The sequence below is a fragment of the Haliotis cracherodii genome, unplaced genomic scaffold, assembly GCF_022045235.1.
Source record: "Haliotis cracherodii isolate W230 unplaced genomic scaffold, xgHalCrac1.p SCAF_15, whole genome shotgun sequence".
NCBI lineage: Eukaryota > Metazoa > Mollusca > Gastropoda > Lepetellida > Haliotidae > Haliotis > Haliotis cracherodii.
In genome coordinates this window covers 33,428,486-33,451,786 of record NW_027266270.1, presented here as the reverse complement: position 1 = coordinate 33,451,786, position 23,301 = coordinate 33,428,486, and the positions used below count along the sequence as shown (strand labels likewise).

Sequence of the window (23,301 nt, the reverse complement as noted above, 5' to 3'; positions counted from 1 at the left end):
TACCTTTACCACTTTGGTGAAACCCACGGGCAAGGGTATGGTGCTGACAAACCTAGAAACATAATCAGAAAAGCTAGAAGAAGAATCAATTTGTCAAGCGCTGACCTCCATGCACTGCAACATGCTCGAAGCGCTGTTACTTTTTCCAACAAACTGGGTGGTGACCTGCATAATTCTGTGCTCTAGTTTACGAGTTGCAACACGACTGATAAACATCATCTCAAACAATAAACATAACAAACTCCTGTCCTAATAATCGAGTTATTGACTACTGAGCCGAACTGATCACAACCACATGATGCCAGTAAGTCTCTGCAGAACTTGCCCTAATGGCTCCATTCATGAGATTACTTACTATAAAGTTTGATCCTCACTGTTACCCCTAGGTGATAATAGCCTCATGATGGCTTTTCCTTGCTAAACGACAACATCAACTATCAGGCAGGTCTATGAATGTGGACCTGTCATGGTCATCTATGATTTTGTTTGCAGTTTAACGCTGCACTCAGCAATATTCTAGCCGTATGACAGGGGTCTGTAAATAATCGAGTCTGGACCTGACAATCCAGTGATTGACATCATGAGCATCAATCTACGCAATTGGGATACGATGACATGCATCAACCAAGTCAGCAAGCCTGACCACCTGATCACGTAAGTCACCTCTTATGACAAGCATAGTTGCTTCTTACGGCAACCATGGGTTGCTGAAGATTTTTTCTACCCCGGATCTATAAACTTGGATGTTTTGCTTGTTGGTTAATCCCATACTCGGACATATTCTAATTATATTCCAGCTATATGACAGCGGCCATCAAATAATCAAGTTGGGACCAGACAATCCAGTGACTGATATGAGCATCTTCAGGGTACACTGATCCATTAAGTCACCTCGTATGCCCGTGTAAGCAGGGGGACATATTCTAACCCAAAATCCACAGGGGTCATATAGATTGATGAGCTAAGTCTCCCTGACTTTACTTTAGTAAAATAGCTCCCCCACTACACTCATCCAATATAAACTATACAATGAACAAACCAGCTATCCCATCATGTCGTCCATGAATTTATCACCTTATTAATGGGTCGACCATTAATATTCAGTGAGAGGCCTGGGATTCACTTAATTTTTTAACTGATCTCATGGCTTGGGGGGAAAACCTTGTCCTCTTTTACAACAAATTTTTGTTCTCAGGACATGGTGGATAGTTCTGAAAAATACTGTGTTGTGGGTAAAAAAACCATTTGGGGCTCCTTTCAGAAAATTAAAAAAAATATGCTTTTTGAAGCACTGACTGAAAAGACATTCTACCCCTCCAACCCCCATCAGAGAGAGAGAGAGAGAGAGAGAGAGAGAGAAAGAGAGAGAGAGAGAGAGAGAGAGAGAGAGAATGGTGTTACGCCGCTTTTAGCAATATTCCAGCAATACCCCGGTGGAAGACTACAGAAATGGGCTTCACACATACATGGTTCTCATGTTGGGAATCGAACCTGGGTCTTCAGTGTGACAAGCGAAGGTTTCAACCACTGGATACCACACACGGCCCGCCCCACCATCAAAATGGCCATAATATACCAATCCAAATATGACAGCACCAAATACAGTCTGTTCAGATAAGAACATGGACATTCCTCCCATCACCAGCAGCATCACTCTCCCCCAGACCTGCCTAATAATCTTGCAGGAACAAACTTAAAACAAACGTCACAATATGTATAAACACACCAATGTCAGGAAACAGAGAAGACAATCTGTGAGTCATCCTCCTAACCTGGTGCAGCATCTTCTCCTACAGTCAGAGCTATAAATAGAGAACACTTCTATCATTTGATGTGGGTGACCTTGACTCATTGTAAACACTTGCTTGCAAACAAGGACAAATGGTACCAGTATGCTGCACTGTTAAAAACACTTTATTTATCAAGTTTTCAGTACCTTTGGGAGGCACGTGTTTAGTCAATTAAGTTGGAAACTCATTACGACACTCCTCTTTACTGTGGAAACTTCGACTTCAGTGAATGCAGCTGTGATGAAATCATTTAGTCGTTCATCATCATTCTTAACATAATCCTAACCGTTTTGCATGAACCATCTCAATAGCTCATTTTGAATGTGCCATTACAGAAGGTGAAACCTCCATTTAAAATTCTGGGGAATTAAAAAAATATATTGCATTATAAGCTTTTCCCAGAAGTGAACTATGGCATCCTATACACGTATAAGTGTGGACATAAACTATTGACCGAAAATATAGAAAAATACTCCCAAGTTCAGAGTAACAATGGTTGATTTGTCTTTAGTCTCAAATCAATGATCACTGTATTGCTTCTGAGCATATGCAATAAATATTATATACTACAACAATTCTGGTCTACATGGCACCAGCCTGGTTACCCTCTGCTTATGCCATGGGCGCTAAAAATTACTGAAAGTCTGACTTGGAAATAGAAGACCCAGATAATTCCTTGGTCCTGTGCTGGTTTAATGGATCAGGTGGTCAGGCTAACTGACTTGCTTGATGGTGCATCACTGTACCCCGATGGTGTGGATCATTGCTCACAAAATCAATCACTGGATTGTCTGATCCAGACTCAACTATTGTTCTGCAGGCCACTGTGATCTAGATGGACTTGATGAGTGTGACATTAACAAAGAGGACAGCAAGGAGGTGACAGTACATGAAGTCTGTCACTCATGTTGTAATCAGTTACAGGAAAATATCACAAAGAATTAAAGAAACTTGGTTACATCAGGGAATATTATGAAGACTGATTGTTGTCCAAAACATTCTTTTCAAAATTGGTAATACAGAAGAATTACCATTTGAAATCGATAAAATCATGACAAAGAATGTCCTAACACCATTTGTTTTCAAGAAAAATCACTGCATACTTCCAGCATATTTTGAACTTACTGATTCCTCAATGTCTTTCACCCATCAAATACTTCCACAGAACCTTATCCAAGCTCCCATCAGACCGCTTACTCAACCAACACCACAGTGGTGGTCATGTTGAACGCTGGTTCACTGATAGCGGTGGGGGGTGGGGATTTGACCTCTTGTTGGTGTTTGTGATACCTACTGTATACTTACTGGATAAATATTGATCGTGATACTTGTTATCTTATCCCAGCCCGCCCCATGTTGTTCATGTGGGATTAGCTGGGTACTGGGACCATGGGTCAACTGACCAGATAAAAGGTGCGATATATGCCTCATCACAGGGGCAAAATATCACTGATGGAAGACGACTTGAGCAGTCGACTGTCAGTTTGGACAAACAACACTATAAAAAAGAATATCTGATCATAACTGTTTTGCCCACATTGTGATCAATGTATAACAGCCTGCTCCAAAATGCATTCACAAAATGTTTTGAAAACATAATGTCCTTTATCAAGAAAATACAAAGTGATTTCCTGTCTGTCATTCTTAATAATCACTACGCCATATTGCTTGTTTAATAAGTAATATTTCACTGGTATTGGTAGAATTTTGTTAAAACTATTGTAATGATTTTGCCAAAATTGTAATGGTAGGCACATTTGGATCCCGGAACAAAAACACTTTCACCTAGCATCAATGTGACCATCATACCTATCTCATCCATCATAGGGCAGGGGGAACAATACTTCTAAAAAAAAGTTAAGGATCGCTTGATTCTTTCATATTACTATACTTACTCTGCCATGCAATATATTATCATACTACATCCAAACTAACATCACAGGAAATTATGCTACAAACATATATTTCAAACCAGGAAGGAACAAAACCTTGATGGCTGTCATATTTTTAGAAACATTTTGAAAATGAGTTTCACACCACTTCCGATTGCAAAAATGTTTGGAAAAGTAATATTTTAAAGAGTGAGTGAGTGAGTGAGTGAGTGAGTGAGTGAGTGAGCATGGTGAGAAATTTGAGCCATGGTCCAGCATCAACCCAGCCGGAAACACCAGAATTTGGTTTCACATATTGTACCTATGTGTGGACTTGAACTCAGGCCTTCAAGGCCACAAGGCCCACCCACTGTACCAACTAATGGAGTTCATGATGAAACCAGTCCAACATTGAATACTTGTGTTACCAATGCACTGACAGTGAGTGAGTGAGTTGGGTTAAACGCCGCTTTTAATAGTTTTCCAGTTATATCACTGCGTGTCAGCTTTATGTGGGAGGAAATGCACGGACAGTGTGAAGGCTTCAGAGATACATTCACGCCGTTTGCGTCTATTTGTTGTTCCCTAGCCGCGTGGTGCAGCATGGGAGGATTTGGCTTGGCTAGTCGGCACCACTAACCCTTTTTGAAAACCTGAGGTTGCTTTAGAACACATCCTTAAGCAGTACCATCCTTAACATCTCTTGGTGATGTCTACAGCATACATGTACTGATGGTCTTATTTCTTAACAAGTTTCAGAACCTTTTCAAATTTATCTTTTGAACATGCGACTCTGGTCAAAAGATGAACATAAGTAAAATTTGAAAAGACCTTAACAGAGTGAGTGAGTCAATGTGGTTTTACTTCGCATTTGCAAATATTCCAACAGACCGGGCAGAGGACACAACACTATTGTTCACAAAATGTACTCATGTAGGGAATCAAACCTGGGTTTACAGCCTGAGCAAATGCTTTAACCACTAGGCTAACCAACCTTGACTACTGATTGTGTTGAAAAGTGATATTAACTGGCAGCAATGCAACATGTGATAATGAGAATATTCCTCATGCAAAGGTTGGATATCCATTGATACAAACATGGCCCACATTTCACAGGATATCCAATTTATGGCATTAATACAAAATGTCAAGAAGTTATCACAGATCTTGATGGCTTCATTAGTGTCTAAAGGCAACAACAAGGTAAATTATGGTTCAGATGTTATTTACCTACATGGCAAGTTCATTTTACACTGCAATGTCTCCATCATATAATTTTGTTTCCGATATAATATTATGACTATCCTCACGATAAGCCCATATACGGCCCGTCACCAAGACTCCTAAATTTTGTAAGTTACGACAGAAAACCCTTGAAACATAACCTTTCTTTGAAACGTACACGTCATATACGCCTGTCGTCAGCTGGGCATTTGATGTTAAACAAAGAACAAATCACACACAATGTTGGATCAAAAACAGAGATAATTTGTTAAAATAAAACAAATTTTGACCATTTGATCACATCGGGCCCTTTCCCACCGCAAAGCGTGAACTTTGCAAAGACTGAACATTATGTAGAGATTATGGGCAGGTTACAGTATCGGTGTGGCTCCTAACGTCAGAATCACAAAGTGAAACATTCTTTGGCACTAGTTTTCCCCAGACACTGTGGCTGGCTGGCCCATGTGCCTGAAACAGGATAGGCAAGCATCTACACTCACACAGAGAGGAGACCCTAGTTTCGTGGCAAGCAACCAAAGACCCTATTTCTCCCGCACACAGCTTTGTTACATCAACATCACACAATTTGCTGCTCACAATGAGATAAATGGACGGTACAAATTGTAGAGGTGGCGGATATATAATGTCTAACCATTATATATCACAAAATTTGTGCCAAAACGAAAATACCTTTTTGACTTGTCCACTTTATCCTGCCTATAATCTCTGTGTTGACCAAGGGATCTACCTGGGTCTATTTTTGAGTCCATGGCAATTGTGTGTATATGTTTGTTGCTTAACGCAGCACTCAGCAATATTCCAGCTACATGACGGCAGTCTGTAAATAATCAAGTCTGGATCAGACAATACAGTGAGTGGCATTATAAGCAATGTTCCACACTGTTTCGTTACAATAATACGCCATCTACCAAATCACAGTCTGAACACCCGATCGCCTCTTACGACCACCATAGGTTTCTGGGGACCAATTCTAGGCCAGATCACCACTGGGACCAGGGCAATAGTCTCACAGCAATAAATTTGGGAGGTCAAGGCATGTGGAAGGTTTCACTTGAATTCCAAAATTCTTTCTGTCCCATCATTGCACATGTTCAGAAGCATAATGCTCATTGTAGACGGATAGCTAATAAAATCAGCCATCTACACTATGAGTATATTTCTTACCGGAAAAGTCTGCCATAGAAAACAGGTAACCTACAGTTTTGATTTAGCCATGTTTTTGTGTCCTCTAGGAATACAATGCTTGTTTATTTATTGTTTAATGCCACAATCAGGAATATTCGAGCTATATGACGGCGGTCTGTAAATAATCAAGTCAGGACCAGACAATCCAGTGATTTACATCATGAGCATAGATCTACGGAATGGGGATACGATGACATGCATCAACCAAGTCAGCAAGCCTGACCACCTGATCACGTAAGTCACCTCTTATGACAAGCATAGTTGCTTCTTACGGCAACCATGGGTTGCTGAAGATTTTTTCTACCCCGGATCTATAAACTTGGATGTTTTGCTTGTTGGTTAATCCCATACTCGGACATATTGATCCCGTTAGTTGCCTCTTACAAGCACAGTCACAGTCATCTCTTACAGCAAGGATGGGTTGCTGAAGACCTATTCTAACACAGATCTTCATGTGTCAACTTGCAATGTAAAGGATGTGTGTTTCTTTTACCAATTTGTATGCATACAGGACACAATCTTACTTTCTTCTGAAATCTTTGTTTGTTTTGTTTGTTGTTTAACGCCACACTCAGCAATATTCTAGCTATATGACAGCGGTCTGTAAATAATCAAGTCTGGACCAGACAATCCAGTGATTGACACCATGAGCATCGATCCACGTAATTGGGATCGATGACATGCATCAACCAAGTCAGCGAGCCTGACCACCCGATCCCGTTAGTTGCCTTTTACGGCAAGCATGGGTTATAGCACAGATATGATCAGAATACGCTGAGGACAGCCCAGAGTATATATACATCATGGCTGACAAATTAACACCACTTATATTGCATAAATTCTAAAGTTCATCCTTGCCATTAAATACCAATGATGGATTTGTTGGAAAAAACAAAATCATTGCAAAACCAAATGTCATACCCCACGATCACAACATTATTATGCATTTGTTTCAGTATAAATGAAATGTTACAAGTAATTCATGTTAAAACATGTACATCACGTGTGACAGTATTTGATTTGTTGTTTTATGACACACTCAGTAATATTCCAGTGAGTGAGTGAGTTAGTGATCGAGTGAGTGAGTGGATAAGGATAGTTTTAGGCCATATCACAACCATCCCAATAATCTGGTCATATACGAGTGGCTGAATAAATGGTATAAACAGCAGCAAATGTTTTATTCCAGCTATATATCAAAATCTGGACCAGACAAACCAGAAACTACCAGCATACACCATCAAATATTTTTCATCAAAATGTAACCAGCCATTTGCCCTTTCAATTAAAATCCCTATACAGTTCCATTTTTTTCAGATATTCAAGAAACAAATAATGTGAAAAAGATTCCAAGATGATCCAAATTTGAAGAGAAATGCAACTGGAACATTCAATAGAGCTTAATAGGATAGAATTTAGTGGAATATCAAATTGACTCACAGAAATGTCAAACTCAGAAAGATGATCACACATGCTCTTAAATATTAATCTAGAGATACCCAACTCCACAGGATAAAATGTGAATCAACGTTCAAACCAACACAAAATTCGAAGAATCACCTGTAAATAAAAATATTTAATTGATTTTATCTAAATTAAAGTCCTAAATTAACAATTATTACAAAACTGAAAAAAAAACCCGAAAAAACAATTTCACTGGAAAAAATTAATTATGGCAAATAAAATTAGATTCTAAATAAATTTTACTAGAATTAATCATGACCATTTCAACACGGTTTAATCAGGAACTTCTATGACGTACCATCTACACATGGAGGTCCCTCTACACACATTGAGATCCCTCTACACACACGAAGATCCCTCTACACACACGGAGACCCCTCTACACACACGGAGACCCCTCTACACACACGGAGATCCCTCTACACACACGGAGATCCCTCTACACACGGAGACCCCTCTACACACATGGAGATCCCTCTACACACGGAGATCCCTCTACACACACAGAGATCCCTCTACACACGGAGATCCCTCTACACACACGGAGATCCCTCTAAACACACGGAGACCCCTCTACACACATGGAGACCCCTCTACACACACGGAGACCCCTCTACACACATGGAGACCTTTCTACACACACGGAGACCCCTCTACACACACGGAGACCCCTCTACACACATGGAGACCTTTCTACACACACAGAGACCCCTCTACACACATGGAGACCCCTCTACACACGGAGATCCCTCTACACACACGGAGATCCCTCTACACACACGGAGACCCCTCTACACACATGGAGACCCCTCTACACACATGGAGACCCCTCTACACACACGGAGACCCCTCTACACACATGGAGACCTTTCTACACACACAGAGACCCCTCTACACACATGGAGACCTCTCTACACACACAGAGACCCCTCTACACACGGAGAGACCCCTCTACAAGACTCATTTCATGACATTTTGTTAAACTTCCAAATCAGATACTCAATTTATGTTGTTTAAATATTCATCCACATTTACAAGATAAGAAGGGCAATTATTTGACATTTATATATCAACATTCTTTCCAAAAACCAATACCATGTAAAACTAGAAATGAAAATGTGGAGGGAAGACGGAGAGCAAGAGAAACTAGTCGAGCAGTTTTTTTTCCAAAAGGCTAGTCAATATGTATTCCAAACTTACACAGTTTTTGCCAATTACCTCAGAAAATACTAAATCCCACCGGAAAAGTTTCAAGAGCAACATGTGACACAATTGCCATAGATGATGACGTTTAGTGAAAGGTTGGAAAGCCACACGTTTCTGTCCTAGTGTGTTGTTGTTAGTTGATAACAGTAGGAGACCTCCTCGCCACCCGCCACAATTGGCTGAAATAGGTCACAATCTCAGCTGCTAACACCATGATCCACACCTCACTGGAGGGCGAAACACTCAGTCCCCACCTCACCAGCTCACAAACAACAAAACACAGTTACCCCTTGTTTTTCCATGGCTGCAATCCCGAGTGAGTCTCCGCACTGAGTGTATCCTGGGTCAGTTGCCTCACTTCAAGGCAGAAACATGCTCACACTCCTCACCACATTCCTCCAGGATAAAAATGGCAACCCTGTAGACCACTAACACTGATACAGCTAGGCTATTGAGAGACTCTCTCACAAAGGGCCAATACTAGAAGACTTATTGTGTAAACAATCTTCCACCTCACAATTAGGTCTAGCTTGCCTCAGCTGAGAGGCTGGCTGGCCACGGTTCCGCTTGGTCGGTCTGACCTCCGACCCCTGACCCTTCACCAGACACTGGGCCAGACAGTGGTGGAAGTCAGTGGGCTGCAGCAACTCCTCTGCAACTCCATTGCTGTTGCAATGTTTACAGACACATGAAGGGCCTCTCTCACTCACTGCCCATTCACTTAAAAAGATTGGGGGCAACTGAGATTCTGGATGCTTGTATTTCTCTGCTGATTCTTTTATTTAATTTTTGCTGGTCACTTCGATTCGGGACTCTTCTTATATTATCTTTCTCTGATGATCATTTAAATTTAATACCTAATCATTTAATATTTGAAACATCCAAATCTGCTGGTCAAATTGCAATGGTAGTGAATATTGGCATTGTCAACTTTCTTTTCAATACTGTCAAAAATTAAATTCACTGAATTCCTCAATAAATACTAAGGTTACACTACTTGTTGGTGCATACTAATCCAGTATCAACCCAGGTCCCATACACTACAATCCAGCACCCAAACAATACAATCCAATATCCACCCGTACCCACCCATCCAGTTTCCCACCTCACTCAGCCAGTATAATCCTGTACCTATCCAGTTTCCCACTCCCTACCCATCCAGTTTCCCACTCCCTACCCATCCAGTACAATCCTGTACCCATCCAGTTTAATCCAATACCCACCCAGTAAATCCTGTACCCATCCATCCAGTTTCCGACCTCACTCATCCAGTACAATCCTGTACCCATCCAGTTTCCCACTCCCTATCCATCCAGTTTCCCACTCCCTACCCATCCAGTTTCCCACTCCCTACCCATCCAGTACAATCCAGTATCCATCCACCTATCAAGTACCCTACTCACACTGAATCCAAGCCAGCATGGCGAGAATCCAAACACCTATATTTTCTGGCAATACTGCTCACATATAACCTGATAATAGTTATCATCTGGGATGTATTACGAAAATCAGCTGTCCACATGATACATACATCATATGTATTAATCAAGTAATCTGTCACAGTTCAACATTTCTTGGATGTTGGTTCAGATGGTACGGTCAAATTTGTAATGGCACAGCTAAAATAATATTCCATTGCTGGCGGGCACAATTAAATAAAGTATTCCTGCAATTGTTTAATTCCAAACTGCACATGTAACATCTTTCCAAGTACCATATTGACTTGCATAAAGCGCAATTGATTGTAACCCATGGCCACTGGTAGCCATATTTGATTTCCAATCCTATGCCTTGAACAACTTGGAACTACATGTGGTGACCATCTCACCCACCAAGACAGACAATTAGCCCTTAAGTTTTCCAGAAAAAGATTTCTGAATATTTTACTTTTCAAATCAAAGATGGCAACCTGGTGGCCATTCTCGTGCCTTGCACAAATTTGGCCCTCCTCAAACATACACACACAAAATTTCAGTGAAATCCATCAAGCCATGTCAGAGAAGAAGTTGAATACATAAAAAGAAAATACTCGATGGCGAAAACAATTATCTTGAACCCCGTCCTATGAATTAATAGTTATAATCTGTATGAAACTGTCACCAACTGTCCTGATCTAAATTTTAAAATAATATTTTATTAAAAAATGTAAAAATATCTTAATTACTAAGACAAGAAAATATTCCAACTGATTTCAAAGCTAAAACATATTTATCAAATGCAAGTAGCCATGTGTTACATGTTATCAATTAATATAAACTACTAACCCATCTGAGGTTTCAAAGCAAAACCATGTTTATCAAATGCAAGTAACAATGTATTGTTTGTAATGAATTGATAGAAACTACCAACCCAGAGGTTTCAAAGCTAAACCATGTTTATCAAATGCAAGTAGCCATGTATTACCAGTTGATATGAATAACCCAACACCAGCCATTTCCAATCTATTTTGTTTCTGAAATTACGAGTACAAGTATTCATGCATTACATGTTTGAAACTGACCATACTCAGTGACATATCTGAAATTCCTTTGAATGTTTTCCCCAAGTGTTGGTTCAGTCATCTCCGGCTCCTCCGCAGGAAATACAACAGTATGATAATGTACCCCATTATTCGACTACAAGGAACAATTGCAGCCCGCAACAAACAAAGCTCTCCTGCTGTTGGTGGTAAGCCGGGGTCGCTGCTACCGCCATGTCTTTTAATATCCTACTTCAAAGGAATGGTTGTTGGTCATGAGCATGGTCAACGGGCCTAATCTCTACTGTATATCAGTGGCGGGGTAAATGAGCTGGACTATATGAGCTGCTCTAGTATTGTTTACAAACCATTGACATTTCCTAATCATCAGTTAGTTCAGTCATAAAGATTCAAGAGTGAAATGTTCAAACATGAGCATTCATGCTGTTTCTTTTATTTATTTAATTTATTATCCATTTATTTAATCATATTCATAATTTGATAAAGTTACTTTGAATCAAGGTAAATTGGTGAAATCTCATGTATCAAAACTGTCAACCAAATACATCCACAACCAAAATAAACGCTAAGTAGAATTTATTTTCATTTTCATTCACAGTCAGCCTATTATAAAATTAATTTGAACCATGACAAGTTTTGAAATTTCATTTTGTATCACAACCAACACCCAAACAAGTCCACAACCCATTTTTCATGACTCCATTCTCTACACTAACTTGTCATGCTGAATCTAATACACCTAAACCAAGCACATGGTACACCCAAAGTCCATAAAGCAAGTGGATCAAGACAGTCACCTGGTATTAAATATTTGAATTTAAAATATTTTTTTTCTCTAAATTCAAAACGCATATGCCGCTACAGCCTTCCCAACCCATGTCCATCACCTGGGTTGGCACAGCCAAGCCATCTTTGTGAGGTGCAACTGTAGGACATCCTCACTTGATCAAGGTATGCAGAGTGATCGTCGGAGTGTGGTTCTTTCATGTACGAGGCACGCGGAGCCGAAAGACAAGCCTTTTGTGCCATCCTGTCAGATGGTGGTGGGAGTGGTGTCCTGCTATTTCCCTTCAACTCATTCTTATGTTAATGCCCAATCCTTTCACATGACGGAGGAAAAAGATTATCGTCCAGTAACAGACAGTGTTATGACTTCATGTTGTCTGAACTGCAATTACAGTGTGTAGGAGACAAACGAATAAATCAATTGTTGTGGGCTTGTCAGATGTACTAGATGGCAGCACAGCTAAGAAACTTCAGGTTCTGATGTCAAGAAAACAGGTGACAATCAACCTGATCAACCCTCAATAGATGGCGATCTATTCACATGTTGTTTGTTTGTTGCTTAACGCCACACTCAGCAATATTCCAGCTATATGATGGTCGTCTGTAAAATAAAAGAGTCTGGACTAGACAATCCAGTGATGAAATGAGCTTCGATCTACATGATAGGTATACAATGACACTTAGCAACAAGTTCAGCGAGTCTGACCACCAGATCCCATTAGTCGCCTCTAATGACAAGCATATTTGCCTCTTACGGTAAGCATGGGTTGGTGAAGATTTGTGTGTTGATTAACACGGCACTCATATGACAGTAGTGTGATTATAACCAATTCTGTAACAGACAACCATTTTTTTAATGCTGCCCTCAGCAATATTCCTCCTTCATGACAGCGTAAATAATCAAGTCTAGATTAGACAATTCAGTGATTGATATTGTGTGCAATGATCCACGCCGTTAAAAAACAAGCATGGTAATTTTGTTAACTTATTTTGAAAATATTTTTTATAAATTCTGCTTCTAATATTTTAAATTCTACATCAAGCCCAGAATATTGCTTAAAAACATGTTACATTTTAACCTTTAACCAGTCTACAATCAATGATTACTTATTATCAGATCCAACAACACCTGTAAGATTGATTTTCAACTTTTTCTTCAATTACCCAAGCAATATCACAAATAATTCTCAAATAGCACCAAAGTACAAACATAACTTCGGGAAGCCTATCAACAATACAAATTTGTCTTTCCAAGTGCCATATCGACAAGAAGCTACCAAAACTTCCAACTATTTTTTAATCGAAAAAATGGCGCAAGACAGAATACAATGTGGCGATACTTTCGACCATCTCGATTAATTGGTCCAATTTCACATTTGTACAAGGAGTTCATATGTACAACATATCATCCTGACGTCAAACACACATATTGATTCACGCTACTTTGGACGTTAAAAAAAAAGAAGAAGAAGAAAATCCAAACCAAACATGACACCTCGAATGTTAAGAGCCATTGTAATCTCTAGCGGAGCTGATCCTTACACGATAACATGAGGAAGAGGAATACTTGCAACAATAAGCTATAATAAGCTCAACTTCTCCATTGGTTTCAGCAAATGATGCTTCCATAGCCTGCCTTCTAATTAAAGCAATACGTTCCTTTCAAATGTCTCAAAATGCTGAAAAATCATGACATGATTAAAAATGTTTGAGACCAAATATGGTCATGTCCCAATTTCTAAATAGCTTCCAGCAAATGATGATTTTATATACCTTCGATAGCCTGCCTTTTTCTTGATGCAACACATGTTTTCAAATGTCACAAAATGCTGCATAATTATTACGTGACTAAAATGTTTGAGACCTAATATGGTCATATCCCAATGTCTTAATTGGCTAACCAATATTTAAACTGAAGAAATTTGTAGTGCTCGGTCACAAATGTCTGGACTCCAAGGGGTATCGACATGACCGTCTCGATAAAGCTGACGGACTCCCAACCTCAAGCACTTGCAGTCCAATAAATAGCTGGATAGTGCTGGGAGGTTGTAAAATCATCCATCTTCCCAACCAATCGCCCATCGAAATTATCAGTTAGTGCCATTTTGCTGGTTTTCAATGCACATTTCAGTAAAACTAGATCACATCTGACAAAGAGAAACACAAATACTTACTTAAGAACTTTTTAATGCAAAATTTTACTAAGTATTAAGTTGTGAGTAGTGAATAAACCTCAGGAAAGAAAACTATCTCAGGACCTGCAAGACGGGTCCAAATGGGTTGTGTTCTATTAAAGAAATCTATTGCTTGGTCATTTGGACTTTCCAAACTTTGAATATTTCAATTAATGGGAATACCACTATAGCTGATGACTGATCTTATGTAAAACTATTCATTTTCTACCGTGGCCAGTATGCTGCCCATGTTGAACCGTAAACAATAATCTGAGGTGAGAAGAGGTGAAATTGGGTTTAATGTCGCGTCCAAGATTATTGCACTTATATAGTGACGTGCATGCACGTGTGTGTGTGTGTGGCTGCTTGTACTAGACCAGACTGATGCCGATTTAAAGTGCTAGCACACTAAGATACCATGCCGCAGTTTAACATGAATACCCCACTCAGACACAGTATACCGACTCCAAGCCGACCAGTCCTTGCTTTAACCCCTTAATGCCGAGCGCCAGACTGGGTAACAACAAGTACCATCTTTTAACGTCTTTTGGTATGATGCGGCCGGGGATTGAACCCCAGACCTTCCGCTCTCTGGGCGGACGCTCTTCCACTAGACCACGGAGGCGGTCCACATTAATCTGAAATGTTGCACTCACCAACTTGATGCAAATATGAACACACAATGCCATTTAGAAAGTGGTCAAATGTAACAACTGTTATATTTAGGATAACACTTTCTTAGTAAAGTACAGATTCTCATACTTTTTTGGGGTTGAGTCCCGTCCGGACTAACGTTGCAATTATTTCATCTGTTTCTACAGGCCAACTATAGTACTGTCTGACAAAAACGTATGAAATTTGAATAAGAGAATTTGTTAGACTCAGCATCAGTGGACTACTATACTCGATTTAGGAGCCTAGAGTTGAAAGGTCACTGGCCATTAAGCAATACAAATGCCATGTCCATGGTCCAGTAATTTAACACAGGTGTGACGGACACTGAACAACGAACCAATAAGGGCAGAAATATGTACAGGTTTCACAACCCCCTCACAAGTGATAATGAGCTAATCTTTTGTGTCACAAGTCAGCACTATTCCAGCTACCTTAGTCACCACAATAAGCATCTGGGCACACAGAGCTGCCTCTTAAAAGTATTCACAAGTCAAATTTGTTTTCAGATACAAAGCTGATGCGAACAAATTGCTTCAAATGCCAATAAATCTAAATTTGTTTCAATAATAGTTTATATACCACTTCTACACTGTTTTCAGTCAATAATCTGTAATATACACCAGAAAGTATTAGGAAGAGAATTAATGGATGTCAACTTCTTTATAATGATTTGGTTAGTTTGTTGTTTAACGCTGCACTCAGCAATATTCCAGCTATATGATGGCAGTCTGTTAATAATCAAATCTGGACCAGACAATCCTGTGACTGACGTTATGAGCATCAACCCACGCAATTGGGATACAATGCCATGCATCAATCAAATTAGCAAGCCTGGCCACCCGATCTTGTTAGTTACCTTTTACTCTTTATTATGAGGAACACAACGTTTCTGAGTACATGCTTACTCCTTCAACAGGGGGATGAACTTCTTTATTATGAGGAACACAACGTTTCTGACCATATGCTTACTCCTTCAACAGGGGGATGAACTTCTTAATTATGAGGAACACAACGTTTCTGACCATATGCTTACTCCTTCATCAGGGGGATGAACTTCTTTATTATGAGGAACACAACGTTTCGGACCATATGCTTACTCCTTCAACAGGGGGATGAACTTCTTTATTATGAGGAACACAACGTTTCTGACCATATGCTTACTCCTTCAACAGGGGGATGGACTTCTTTATTATGAGGAACACAATGTTTCTGACCATATGCTTACTCCTTCAACAGGGGGATGAACTTCTTTATTATGAGGAACACAACGTTTCTGACCATATGCTTACTCCTTCAACAGGGGGATGAACTAATTTATTTTGAGGAACACAACGTTTCTGAGTATATGCTTACTCCTTCAACAGGGGGATGGACTTCTTTATTATGAGGAACACAATGTTTCTGACCATATGCTTACTCCTTCAACAGGGGGATGAACTTCTTTATTATGAGGAACACAACGTTTCTGACCATATGCTTACTCCTTCAACAGGGGGATGAACTAATTTATTTTGAGGAACACAACGTTTCTGAGTATATGCTTACTCCTTCAACAAGGGGATGAAGGAGTAAGCATACATCCACTTTTTTATCATGAGGAACACAAAGTTTCGGAGTATACGCTTACTCCTTCATCAGGAGCATGATGGGGATGAAGGAGTAAGCATATACTCCAAAACATTGTGTTCCTCAAAATAAAGAAGTTGACATCCATAAATTTTCTTCCTTATGTGTATCACTTCTAAATGCCAATCAAAGACTTGATTCAAATATAACTTACAGATTGGTCTCGCAGTTGGTAATTGGGTGCTTCTTTGAGCAGAGTGCTTTATATGGTGAATGTGATTATATCCCAGCTGTACAAAGTGTCATAACTGGGCTAGGCAAACCAGTGGTTGATAGCATAAGCAATCATCCCTGCTTTAGGGTCATCATGACACGACCATCATGGCTAATGACTTGGGTCGAACACAACTTCATAAATTTCAGTCACATAAACATGATCACAATGTGTGAGGTTAATGTGGGAGAAAGTCCAATAGTGATGCAGGCATTACCACATTGGTCAAATCTACAAACCTATAAAACAATCAATATGTATCTCAAATTCAAACCCATGATCATTAGTTATCCCACGTCTGAGGGATGTATCTCTCCACAGCAAACTGCAGCATCTTAGTAGACCTGTATGCCCCCTCGAGTTTTCTAAAATCAACGAATATGTGTACGGTGCTGACAAACCAAGTGTGAATTTGGAATTTAAAGCCAAGATCATAGGATCATGGTATGCCCAAGGGGTGCAACTCTGCAGAAATTCCCTCAACTGTACATGTCTCCCCATGTGATATTGCTACAGTCCTGACAAAAGCAGGTTAAACCCAAACTCCCGGGCTAATAAATAAAACCTAGCTATATATAGTAATTAAATTATGAGCAGGAAGGGAATTTCAATTTCAGTACTTCCAATATTTCAGAACTCCCAGAGATGAAGTACTGGTTTCCAAGGAATATGTCTAGCCTCATGGACTTCCAGTGGTGAGCACACAGCACTTATAGCACATAAACAATGACCAGCTTAATGGAAAATTAAATCAGCTGACCACTGCCCAGGGTCCATGTCCAACTCAAACCCTGACCTGTTGGATGACCATTGCAAAAGTTGGTATGGCCCTGTAATCTACCAGCTATTGGCATCTCGGAAACCAAACCTTTATGATCTTGTTATGTGTTTTGTTTGTTTCATGTTTAATGATGCAATATTCCAGCAAAAAGACAGCGATGAGGAAATATATCACGTCTTGGCCATAATTGATATCATAAGCAATGATCCACGACATTGGGATATTACTACATGATATCACCAAGCCAGACTACCCAATCCAGTTAGTCACCTCACAAGACAGGGCTGTTGGGGAACTAGTCTAACCCAGAATTGCCATCTTGTCAAATGCTATGAGCAGAAAACAAGACCAACTTACTCCTAATGTAATATCAGCGAAACATATTTCATTTTTGTTTGTTGTTTAACACAGGTCAGCAATATTCCAGCTATATGACGCCGGTCTGTCCATAATAGAGTCTTGACCATACAATCCAGTGATTGATATCATGAGCATGGCTCCATGCAATTGGGATTGATTACATGCATCAATCAAGTCAGCGAGTCTGACCACCCGATCTCGTTAGTTGCCTCTTACGACAAGCATGGTCGCCTTTTACAGCAAGCATGGGTTGCAGAAGACCCCGGATCTTCATGGGTCTAACATATTTTAGGTGTATAGGATGAACTGCCAGTCAGAAACTATGTTTCACAAGACATAGTTCTAGGTGACTTGAAGACCACAACACCTTGTTTGACAAGACATAGCTCACAAGAGAATCTTGTGTTCAATTATGTTGGAGTGCATAGAGGTTTTTGTCCAGCAATGGAACAAAATATTCTGAACCTGATATCTTTGCTGGTTAATGACCATAGCGATATTTAGAATGTAAAAATCAATACTGTGCAAAATCATTAATTCAAGTAGCTGTTAGTCCAGCAGACTGTTGACAGCTGAGTGAGTGGGTTTGAGTTGACGCAGCTTCATACACTATTTCAGTGCTATCCGGGTGTGTCAACTTCATGTTGAAGGAAGTGATTAAGGTCAGAGACGTTTACCACTTTGGTGAAACCCAAAAGCATGTGAACTGTGCTGACAAAACTGATAACCATGCTCTAAATTAACTTTGAACCCACATACATAGGATCCTGGCACACCTAAGGGATGTAACTCTGCACAGCAAATTTGACAACTGGTCCATCTGTACCTCTTGTTGATGGCGACATGTTGGGCCTTCAATAGTTATAGTTTGTTAACATAATGTGAGACAACAGTCTTGTGTGCTATATCACTTTGATGAATCCAACAAGTGAGAATGGTGCAGACAGACCAAGGATGATAATCAAGGTGAATCTGGGATTCAAACCCAATCTTGGCACTTCAAAGGACCAAACTGTTCACAGAAAGTTGTGGCATGGTAAACATGATGGTAGCATCTGTACCATCACTAGTTTGAGGTAGTTGACAACCAAACATGAAGCTGAACTACCATCACTGGTTTGAGGTAGTTGACAACCAAACATGAAGCTGAACTACCATCACTGGTTTGAGGTAGTTGACAACCAAACATGAAGCTGAACTATCATCACTGGTTTGAGGTAGTTGACAACCAAACATGAAGCTGAACTGCCATCACTGGTTTGAGGTAGTTGACCACCAAACAGGAAGCTGAACTACCATCACTGGTTTGAGGTAGTTGACAACCAAACACGAAGCTGAACTACCATCACTGGTTTGAGGTAGTTGACAACCAAACATGAAGCTGAACTAGAGACAGTTCCTCACTGACATGGCAAACTTTTCACCGGTTGTTGGAAGTGGACAATATCTCTCAGCTAACAACTGGCTGCGAGTGCGGTGCTGCACATCAAGAGAGATAACTCCGCGTGAGACTGAGTGGTACAAGACAGCTGTGTGTTTATCACTGTGGTGAGGGAGTGGCCAGTGAAACATCTGGGGTTACACAGAGGTGAGACTGACCCAGGTCATCCACGCAGCCTCCCTGCTGCAGGCTAACCTACAGTCTTCAAAGATGTAAACAACATTCTTGCCTACTAGTGCTATTACAACTCAGTGATACACTACTTATATATTCCCACCTACTAGGGCTATAACAACTCACTGGTGTAATATCTTATGTATTCCCACCTGCCAGGGCTGTTACAACTCACTGGTGCAATATCGTATGTATTCCCACCCGCCAGGGCTGTTACAAATCACTGGTGTAATATCTTATGTATTCCCACCTACTAGGGCTATAACAACTCACTGGTGTAATATCTTATGTCTTCCCGACTACTAGGGCTATAACAACTCAATGATGCAATATCGTATGTATTCCCACCTGCCAGGGCTGTTACAACTCACTGGTGCAATATCGTATGTATTCCCACCTGCCAGGGCTATAACAACTTACTGGTGCAATATCTTATGTATTCTCACCTACCAGGGCTGTTACAACTCACTGGTGCAATATCGTATGTATTCCCACCTACTAGGGCTATTACAACTTACTGGTGCAATATCTTATGTATTCTCACCTACCAGGGCTGTTACAACTCACTGGTGCAATATCATGTATTCCCTTCTTCCAGGGCTATTACAACTCACAGGTGCAATATCTTATGCATTGCCTCCAACCAGGGCTATTACAACTCACTGGTGCAATATCATATATTCTCACCTGCCAGGGCTAATACATTTCACTTGTGCAATATCTTATGTCTTCTTACCTACTAGGGCTGTTACAAATCACTGGTGCAATACCTTATGTATTCTCACCTTCTAGGGCTGTTACAACTCACTTGTGCAGTATCGTATGTATTCTCACCTACTAGGGATGTTACAATTCACTGGAGCAATACCTTATGTGTTCTCACCTACTAGGGCTATTACAACTCACAGGTGCAATATCTTATGTATTCTCACCTGCCAGGGCCATAACAAATCACTGGTGCAATATCTTATGTATCCTCACCTACTAGGGCTGTTACAACTCACTGGTGCAATATCTTATGTGTTCTCTGAAAATTTAGATACAAACAAATAACTCCATATAAATTGAAAAGGAGCCCCAGTGAGACTTGAGGAAAATCTAGACTTGCTTCTTACATGGCTAGTGCATTACAGAAAGGGCGGAAAGGAAAAATAAGATGGTTCAGGGACTGTGAGACAGACTACGAGAACAAGTTCCCCATTGTTTGTAATGACATCAAGAAATAGCCCTGAAATGTCACAAAGAATAAAAAAAATGTTTTCCATAAACGTTTCTTGTATTCATGTTCTTTAGGCTTCTCTATGCCAAGCAAAGCCACACGACAGGAGGCACAGAAGCAACCTTATCCCTTTCTAGCAAGAGTGTATTCAAGTTCTGGTGGAAAGTAGGGCACCCGCGCATAAGACATAATCAACTGCTTTCCAAATGTTCAAACATGCAAGTAATCATATCAAATGATCCTACATAAACAAAAGCCTGTATACCTAAATAGCAGAAAACTATTATGCAAAATGTTGACATTCAAACCTATTATGAGTGCTTCATTAAATATTTACCTCATTTAACATTACTATTTTTTAAATTTCTGTCACAGCATGCTTTTTGGATTTAATTGAATTGAAAACATAACTTCACAAAAATCAATGCTTCAGACTAATGTGATTTCATATGATATGTCATGCATTTCCTAGGCAAACAATTCAAGTTTCAATGGTTCAAGAAATATATGATGAAAGGACCTTATTACTTAGACATGGAGGGTCAAATCTTCACGAGATAAACTAGGCTGGAATTCTGAGTCTAACGAGTCTGTGCATAGTCCAATCAAAATTGTGTAACAATCTAGACATCTGGTTCATAAACATGGATTTCAACGTGCAGATTTTGGTCGATTGCAGGATGTGCAAAGCATGTGTACCGTCAAATGGACGTTGACATATTTTCCAAATCTTTTCATGTTCATAATCATAGTGCTCAAATGATTTGATGTGCTTTGCAAGATAAGACCGATTTCCTTACAATATAGATTTTGATCATTGGTCAGACTGGCCCCCACGATTTAGCAATGGAATCTGATTAGTCAGTAGAAGAGACATAGAAGGGACATAACTTGTAATAGCAACTGGTGGCACTCATTCAAGCCACAAAATTCCAACATAGTTCGACAAGGGTGGAAAATGGACTTATATAGTCAGTTAACTCCCTTGCCTCAGGAAGATGAGAGTCATGGTTTTTCAGGAGTCAGCATGGTCAATGACACCAGCTCCTGTCAGTCTGAATGAGTGAGTGAGTACGGTTTTACGCCGCTTTTAGCAATATTCCAGAAATATCAGAAATGGGCCTCACACATGTGAGGAATCGAACCTGGGTCTTAGGTGTTTTGAGTGAACGCTTTACCAACCCCTGTCAGTTTGTAGCACGATTAGGTAAGGATCATATTACCTCCTCTGATAATCTCAAAGCTGTTTGTCCTGTGGTTATGGAGAAGTCTTATAACTGTATGTAACTACAGCTAATTCTCAAGTACTGCTAGTCTCTCTTACAGAACCCACAGCAGATAGTCCATAAAACAGTCACCTCCATTTCACTCTCATCCCTTCTCCATGTTCTCAGCTCTAGCACCGCCTCCGTGACCTAGAGGTAGAGCGTCCGCCCAGAGAGAGGAGGGTCCGGGGTTTGATCCCCAGCCGCGTCATACCAAAAGACGTTAAAAGATGTTGTTACCCTGTCTGGCGCTTGGCATTAAGGGGCTAAAACAAGGACTGCTAGGCTTGGAGTCAGTAAACTGTGTGTGAGTGGGGTATTCATGTTAAACTGCGACATGGTATCTCAGTGGGCTAGCACAATAAATCGGCATAAATCCGGACTAGTACAAACAGCCAAATTTTTTCAGCGGTCCAAAGGACCAGCACCAAGAGAAATCTGGTCCTGTTGGATCTCTACTCAATCTCATTGAAATCAGACCTTAGTTCTCAGAATCGCTAAACAAAGATCTGAAGACATCCCATTAGTGGTCACGTCAGAACGACCTTTCATCCAACCAATCAGAGCGTCGCTTACCAGATGATGAAAGTGACAGTCGGAATGTGATTCCTAATCATGCAACCTCGAAAATTTCAATGAGATTGGATCTCTACGAGACACAATAGTGCTTAGAGTTTAGACTCGATCTATCGCTGATTTCAAAACTTGTACAAACTTCAATTACTTTGTTCGTCCCCAAAATAACACTACAACCGGACCACAATTTGTTTTATTTTACTGGTCCTTAAGAACACATACCAGACTCTGACCAGCGGACCAGTGTTAGTGTCAAGCACAGTTACTTGACCTAAGAGGTAACTTTATTTCAGGGACTAAGCATGTTAGTTTAATGTACTGGTTGTGCAGATAGTTTGATTTGATCAAAACAAACCTACATTGCCACAACCAAAGGCATACATATGCTGTTTGAGTGAGCGAGTGAGTGAGCTTTAAGCAATATTCCGGCAATATCACAAGTAGGGGATAATGGGCTTAACACATTGTACCAATGAGAGGAATCGAACCCAGGCCGTTGGTGTGAAGAGCGAACACCTTACCCACTAACCTACCCAACTGCCCCATAAGCTGTTTGAATTATATTGATATACCCTCAAGTATTTGTTGCAAGGAAGGACAAATTACAGGAAAAAATGACATGTCATGGTGAGCCAGCATCAACAGCTGAATGTGCAGACAGGCTTGGTTATTGTAATGGTCTGTCATATAGACAGCATCACATCCATTCCTCTCCCTCTGGGTGGGATCTATGCCATTTGTGACCAACTCGTGTTATTCCAGGACAAGCC

General features: G+C 40.2%; 1 protein-coding gene across 6 annotated transcripts in view; it reads right to left on the bottom strand.

The window, feature by feature from the left end:
- LOC139462534 (B-cell CLL/lymphoma 9 protein-like) overlaps positions 1–23,301 on the bottom strand; it is a 144,758-nt gene that overhangs the window by 105,392 nt on the left and 16,065 nt on the right. Inside the window, exon 1 of one of the 6 annotated variants that reach the window (XM_071244327.1) lies at positions 9,049–9,272. The exons of the other annotated variants lie outside the window; for them this stretch is intronic. The gene's annotated coding sequence lies outside the window, so the exon portion shown is untranslated. Of the gene's footprint in view, positions 1–9,048; positions 9,273–23,301 lie in introns of those variants that run through there. 6 annotated transcript variants of the gene reach the window in all.